Source organism: Pristis pectinata, chromosome 10 (genome assembly GCF_009764475.1).
Source record: "Pristis pectinata isolate sPriPec2 chromosome 10, sPriPec2.1.pri, whole genome shotgun sequence".
Classification (NCBI taxonomy): Eukaryota; Metazoa; Chordata; class Chondrichthyes; order Rhinopristiformes; family Pristidae; genus Pristis; species Pristis pectinata.
In genome coordinates, this window is record NC_067414.1 from 38,063,832 (window position 1) to 38,070,967 (window position 7,136).

Below are 7,136 nucleotides of genomic sequence, written 5' to 3' on the forward strand. Positions count from 1 at the left end.
ACTCAACTCTTATGATACTTGAAGGTTAACACCATCTAGAACCACGCAGCTCATTTGATGGTCAGTCTAAAATCCACTCGAAATATACATTTCTTCCTCCCAATTGCTGGAGTGTAATACCATCCCCAAAATGCACTTCAGTTACTCACCCAGACTACTCTTCCCTATGTCCCAAATCTCTGACCTCTATCACCAAGGACAAAGGCAGCAGGCATGTAGGAATACCACCACCTGCAGTTTCCCCCTCCAAATTGCATACAATCTTGACTTGGAAATATATCACCATTCCTTCATCATACTAGGTCTAAATCTTGAAACTCCATTCCCTACAGCACAGTGGGAGCACCTTCACCAAAAGGATTTCAGCAGTTCAAGAAGGTAGCTTGTTAGCACATAAATCTTTTCCAAGGGCAATTTGGGATCTGAAATAAATGCTGGCCTTGCCAGTGCTTCCTAGTTCCAGAAAAGTAATAAATAATAATAAAAAAAAGGGATTCCATAAGTATGGTGCCACTTGCTTCTGAGAAAACCACCTCAGGGCCACAGGAGACTTACAATGAACACAGCCTTACCAGCATCATCCACAGAGGGATCAAACACTGAAAAGAGCTTCTCCACTGGATACACTAATGCTTTAGAGGGCAGAAGAGTAAGAGACAGAATGTGGAATGTTGTCCATCAAAGACAGCAATCGGAGACAAATGCTTTTGATGTTGAGTAAGGATTCTTATGTTCAGTTTGACTACCTGTGGGACTTGAGGATTGCACAAAAGTTTCCCTTAGGAGTGACTGACTGACAAATTAGCAGCCGCTCTTTCTGATGTTCCATGATTTATATTCTTCAAACAACTATCCTAAACAAATAATTCCTGGTTCCTGGAGACCTCTCAAAAAGGAAAGAACAAAAATAGACCTACCCATGTAGCTGTTATTTTATGCCAAATTCATTGTCTATTCCCATTTAATTGCTTTGGATTTTGCAATAGGATGGGTAGGAATAGGCAATAAATAAGAGATACTTAAAAGAAAAACAGATTTGGAAAAACAAAATGAGCAATTAAAAAAAGCTGAATATATTGGAGGTGACAAATTCAGCTTCTTTGATATCATAAGTATTAATTGTACGTCAAATATACCATTTGATGACCATATAGCAGTCAATGTTTATCTAGAGTGTTGTGGACTACTGCTACAAGACTTTTCCATTATGTGTTAACTACTACAATAAAACCTGCTGAATGTTAGTATCCTTTAACGTGTCATCACTGCCTATGGCTGGGATTCCCGTATTTCAGTCTTTGAGTTTTTGTGACATTTTAATCCATCATCCCACATGGACTCTGGATTTCAATGACAGGTGACATGCCTTGGAGAGGAGAACCTATAAACCTTCCAGGATTTTTAAAAGCCTCTTTGACAAAAAGCAGCAACAGCTGCAACATTCTGTTCAAACTAAGAATATACTTGACATGTAAATGGAGTCTCCTTTTAACAACTGGAATGGTGTCATTCAAGCCAAAAAAAAAAGTTCCATGAATGCAACCTCTCAGCCACAGATGCTGGCACAATAAAATAATTTATTTGTCATAGTCTTTTGTCAACGGAATAACATTACCAGAAGTGTCAAAATGGATTTTGGTTTAGTATAATGTATCACACATGCTGTTAGTTTTACTGTGAGTTCAGTGAAGCTTCATTAATATGCACTAAGAAGCAAACTGAAGTGTAGCAACTGGATCACGTGGAAATTCTGCAACACCAAGCTCCCAAGAGGAGCGTCATCTCCATCATAGCAAGCAATCTGTGTGCTAAATTCTCAGGAAACAAGGTTTGACACAGTGAAAAGGGAATACTTTAATCAGAATGGGTTTTTAAAAAAAAATCATTACAGTAACATTTGCTTGTCTTGATTGTTAGGGCAGGCAGCTGAATGTGCCAATTCCAGGCAGCACTAATGCAATCCATTGAGAAGGCAAATGAAAGGCATTACTCTGTAGCTATTTTGTTATTTTATTTTTTTTCCACCCGATTGCTACCATGGTCTCTTTTCAGCACCTTTCTGCTTGGCATGAGTAGGAGAGTGGCCCATGAATACCAAGGTAACTACTAATACAGGCACACAGCATTGGCACACTTGTGAATAATTTTTTTTAAAAGCAGGCTCTGCAGCACACTCTGTATTTCTGAAAACACACCTTATAGTTGGACGAGCTCTTCAGCTGCATCAGTCTAGTAACTTTTAACTAGCTAGCTAGATTCTGCTAACTGTATAGCATTACTACTGGTACTCTATTACACGGCATTGTCCTCAATACTGCACATATCTTGAGAGAAAAGAAATTTCCTCATTCTGAGAATGACACATCTTTAATTTTCATCACAAAAGTGCTGTGGAGGCTCAGTCACTGAACATATTCAGGACAGATTGATAGACTTTCTTTAAAAAAAAGAAACAAGGTAGTGCAAGAAAGTGGTGCTGAGAGAGGAAAAAAAATCAGCTGCAACCTCATCGAATGATGATGCAGGTACGAGAGGCCACTTGACCTAGTCCAGTCATTTCTTACATTCTTACCCCTCAGGTTATTCACAGGCACCAGAATATAAACACCAGGATGTGCAGCTATTGAAGCTCTGTAGCTTGAAGTTGGACTTTCAGGTTTATAACCAGATACAAGAGATGTCAGTCATTCCTCAGTTGCAGCATTCTCACCTCAATAGTCCATAGGTTGTGGGAATCAAATCCCTAGAGTGAGATTTACCCAAAAATGGTAGAGCAAATGCATGCACGAAGTACATGCCATGGAGTCAAAAGTTTTCTCAACCACTGAAACATGTTTGAGTTCCTGTCTGCTCTCATACGTAGACATAACTATTAGCCTTTTTGGCAAGTGTAAATTAGCCAATGCAAAAGGTAATCATTTCTATAAAAATAAGTTGTATATTTGACCAGTAACGCAGAGACTTGGACTAAACATTTGCATATGGGAACTCAAATCTCAACAATGGCAGCTGGAGATTTTAAGTAGTTAATTCAATAAATCTAGAAATAAAACGGTTAGTTTTAGATGACCATGTAACTATTGAATTGCTGTGAGAACTTGTGTAGTTCACTAATTTCATTTAGGGAAAGAAATCTGCTGTCCTGTGAGGGAATGCATGCAGAGGCAGATCCCTAGATCAAGATGTTATGAAAAACAAGAGTCAGAGTACTACAGCACAGAAACAGGCCCTTCAGCCCATCTAGTCCATGCCACCTGATCTTTTGCCTAGTCCCATCTACCTGCACTTGGAATATATCCCTCCAAACCCCTCCCGTCCATGTACCTATCCAAACCTCTCTTAAGTGTTACAATTGAACCTGCATCTACTACTACCACTGGCAGCTCGTTCTACTCTCGCATCACCCTCTGGGTGAAGAAGTTTCCCTTCAGATTCCCCTTAAAAAGTTCACCTTTCACCCTAAACTTATGTCCTCTAGTTCCAGTCTCACCCAACCTGAGGGGAAAAAGCCTGTATGCATTCACCCTATCTACACCCCTCATAATTTTGTATACCTCTGTAACATCTCCCCTCATTCTGCTGTGCTCCAGGGAATAAAGTCCTAACCTATTCAACCTTTCCCTATAACTCAGGTCCTCAAGTCCCGGCAACATCTGTGTAAATTTTCTCTCCACTCTTTTAAGCTGATTGATATCTTTCCTGCAGGTAGATGACCAGAATTGCACAGAATACTCTAAATTTGGCCTCACTAACATCTTGTACAACTTCAACACAACATCCCAACTCCTGTACTCAATGCCCTGATTTATGAAGGCCAAAGTGCCAAAGGCTCATAATAATAAAAAAAAACTAGTGGCATCGCTCAGATCAAAATAGGCATCAGGCATGACAAAGTTTTTCTTACAAAATGTTTGAAGAATCAATAGCTGTCAACCTTACAGAACCAACACTCCAGCCCCTCCATTACCATTGCTGGACTGTTTCTGTCCTATTGTCAGGACAAATCCACCAGCAGTACAATGGTACATGGGTCAGGAGGGAGTGCCCCTGATAATCCTGAACATTAACTCTGGCCTTGTTCAATGGGAGTTTTAGGGCTGGAGGATAATACGTGGCAAGTTTCGATTGGCCTCAGTAATAAGTTCTTCACATTTCAGGTTGGAGATAATACTAGAACTGGCAGCATAGTTGAAAGCAAGAAGAAATTTGAAGGCTCCAGGAAGACCTCAATGGACCAGTCAGATGAGACTGAAAGCTTTACATTTTATTCCACCCAGAGAATTATGATAGAATGCAGCTGGAGAGGGAAAACTGTATGCAATTTTGGTCATTATGTTACTGGTTGGACTTAATAGCTCCAGAGAGAGTGCTGTGGAGATTTACATGGATATTGCCGGGGTAGAAAATTACTGTAATGGAGGAAAGTATGATCCACACTGGAGTTCTGTGAAACAAAGCAAGTAGAGGAAAGACTTCATTGAAATGTATTGCAGATGACACTAAAATGGGTGGTATAATGGATGGTGACTTGGTTATGCAAAGTTTACAATGGGATCTTGATGAACTGGTTCAATGGCCTGAGAAATGGCAGATGGAGTTTAATTCAGATAAATGCAAGGTGTTGTATTTTGTCAAGACAAACTAAAATAGGTGGTGTTGTAGATAGTGTAGAAGTCTGAAAAACTACAGGGGGACCTTGATCAGCTAGGTATGTGGGCTGAGGTTTGGCAAATGGATTTCAATCTAGATAAATGCAAGGTATTGCATTTTGGGGGATCAAACCAGTGTAGGACATGTACAGTGAATGGGGAGTGTTATGGATCAGAGGTTTCCTAAGAGTGCAAGTGCATAGATTGCTGAAAGCAGCGTCACAAGTAGATAGGATGGTGACGAAGGTGTTTGGCATGCTGGGCTTTATCAGTCAGGGTATTGAGTATAGGAGTTGTAGTTATACAAAACATTGGTGAGCTGACACTTGGAGTATTGTGTACAGTTTTGGTTACCCTGTTATAGAAAAGATGTTATTAAACTAGAAACTGTGCAGAAAAGATTTACCAGGATGTGGCCTGGACTAGGGGACCTGAGTTACAAGGAGAGGTTGCGTGGACTAGGACTTTATTCCCTGAAATGTAGGAGATTGAGGGGTGACCTGATAGGAGGTATATAAGATCATGAAGGGCATAGACAGGATGAAAGCATGTTGTCTTTTTCCCGGGGAGAGGGTGCTAAGAACAAGAGGGCATAGGCTTAAGACTAAAGGTGAGAGTTTCAAAAGAGACATCAGGGGCAACTTCTTCACACAAAGAGTGGTGCACATTTGGAATGAGCTGCCAGAAATAGAGGTTGAGGCGGGCATATTAACAACATTTAAAAGCCATCTAGCTAAGTACATGGATAGGAGAGGTTTAGAGGGGTATGGGCCAAACACAGGCAGATGGGACTAGCTTGCTGGGCAACACAGTTGGCATGGATGAGTTGGGCCGAAGGGCCTGACTCTATGGTACATCAGGGCAGGAATTACACAGTAAATGGTACGGTTATGGGGAGTGTTGTAGAACAGAGAGACCTAGGGGTTCAGGTACATAGTTCCTTGAAAGTGGTGACACAGGGAGACAGGGTGATGAAGAAGATGTTTGCCTTCGTCTGTAAGGATATGGAGTACAGGAGTTGTGATGTCATGTTACAATTGTACAAGATGTTAGCAAGGCCAAATTTGGAATACCACATACAGTCTGGTCACCCTGCTATAGGAAGAAGATCATTAAACTGGAAAGGCACTCAAAAGATTTACAAAGATGTTACCAGTACTAGAGGGCTTGAGTTATAAAGGAGAGGCTGAATAGGCAAGGACTATTTTCCCCTCAGCATAGGAGGTTGAAGGGTGACCTTATAGACATTTATAAAATCATGAGGGCCATAGATAAGGTGAATAGTCACACAGTCTTTTCCCCATTGTAGGGGAGTCCAAAACTAGAGGGCACAGGTATTAGTACTGGTTTATTATTGTCATTTGTACCGAGGTACAGTGAAAAACTTGTCTTGCATACCAATCGTACAGATCAATTCATTACACTGTGCAGTTACACTGGGTTAGTACAGAGTGCATTGAGGTAGTACAGGTAAAAACAATAACAGTACAGAGTAAAGTGTCACAGCTACAGAAAAAGTGCAGTGCAATAAGGTGCAAGGTCACAACAAGGTAGATCGTGAGGTCAGAGTCCATCTTATCGTACAAGGGAACTGTTCAATAGTCTTATCACAGAGGGGTAGAAGACGTCCTTAAGTCTGGTGGCACATGCCCTCAGACTCCTGTATCTTCTACCCAATGGAAGAGGAGAGAAGAGAGTGGGTGGGGTCTTTGATTATGGTGGCTGCTTCACCAAGACAGCGAGAGGTAAAGACAGAGTCCAAGGAGGGGAGGCTGGTGTCAATGATGCACTGGGCTGTGTGTGGTGAAAGATTTAAAATGGACACCATTTTCCAAACAGAGGGTGGTGTATATATCAAATGAGCTGCCAGAGGGAGTGGTAGAGGTGGGTACAATTATGGCACTTAAAAGACATTTGGACAGTTACATGGGCAGGAAAGGTTAAGAGGGATGTGGGCTAAACACAGGCAAATGGGACTAGCTCAGTTAGGTAACTTGGTCGGCATGGAGAGTTGGGCCAAAGGGTCAGTTTCTGTGCTGTACAGCCCTATAAAATTATGAGGCCTGGATAGGATGAGAAGGCCTATTTTGTTTATAGAAATCAGCAACTGGGGGGAAGAGACTTCAATTAATGGATGAAAGTATTAAAGGAAATATTCTTTTGCCCAGAGAGTGGCAAGGGCCTGGAACTTGCTTCTTGAGTAACTGATTAAGATTTACTCATTATATTTAAAGAATTCCTGGCCGAGTATCTGAATAATGCATAGGGCTATGAATCGAGGACTTAGGGGTAGCATTAGTTTAACTAACTCTTGCTCAGCAAGCATGGATACATAGATCAGTAAATGGGAGACTTCATCACCAAGAAAATTTTTCACCCTGAAACTTTAATTCTGTTACGATGGTGCCTGACCTGCTCAGTATTTCCAGCCTTTTTCTGTTTCTAATACAGCATTGCTGAGAATGTCCACCACACAGTTCATTTTGA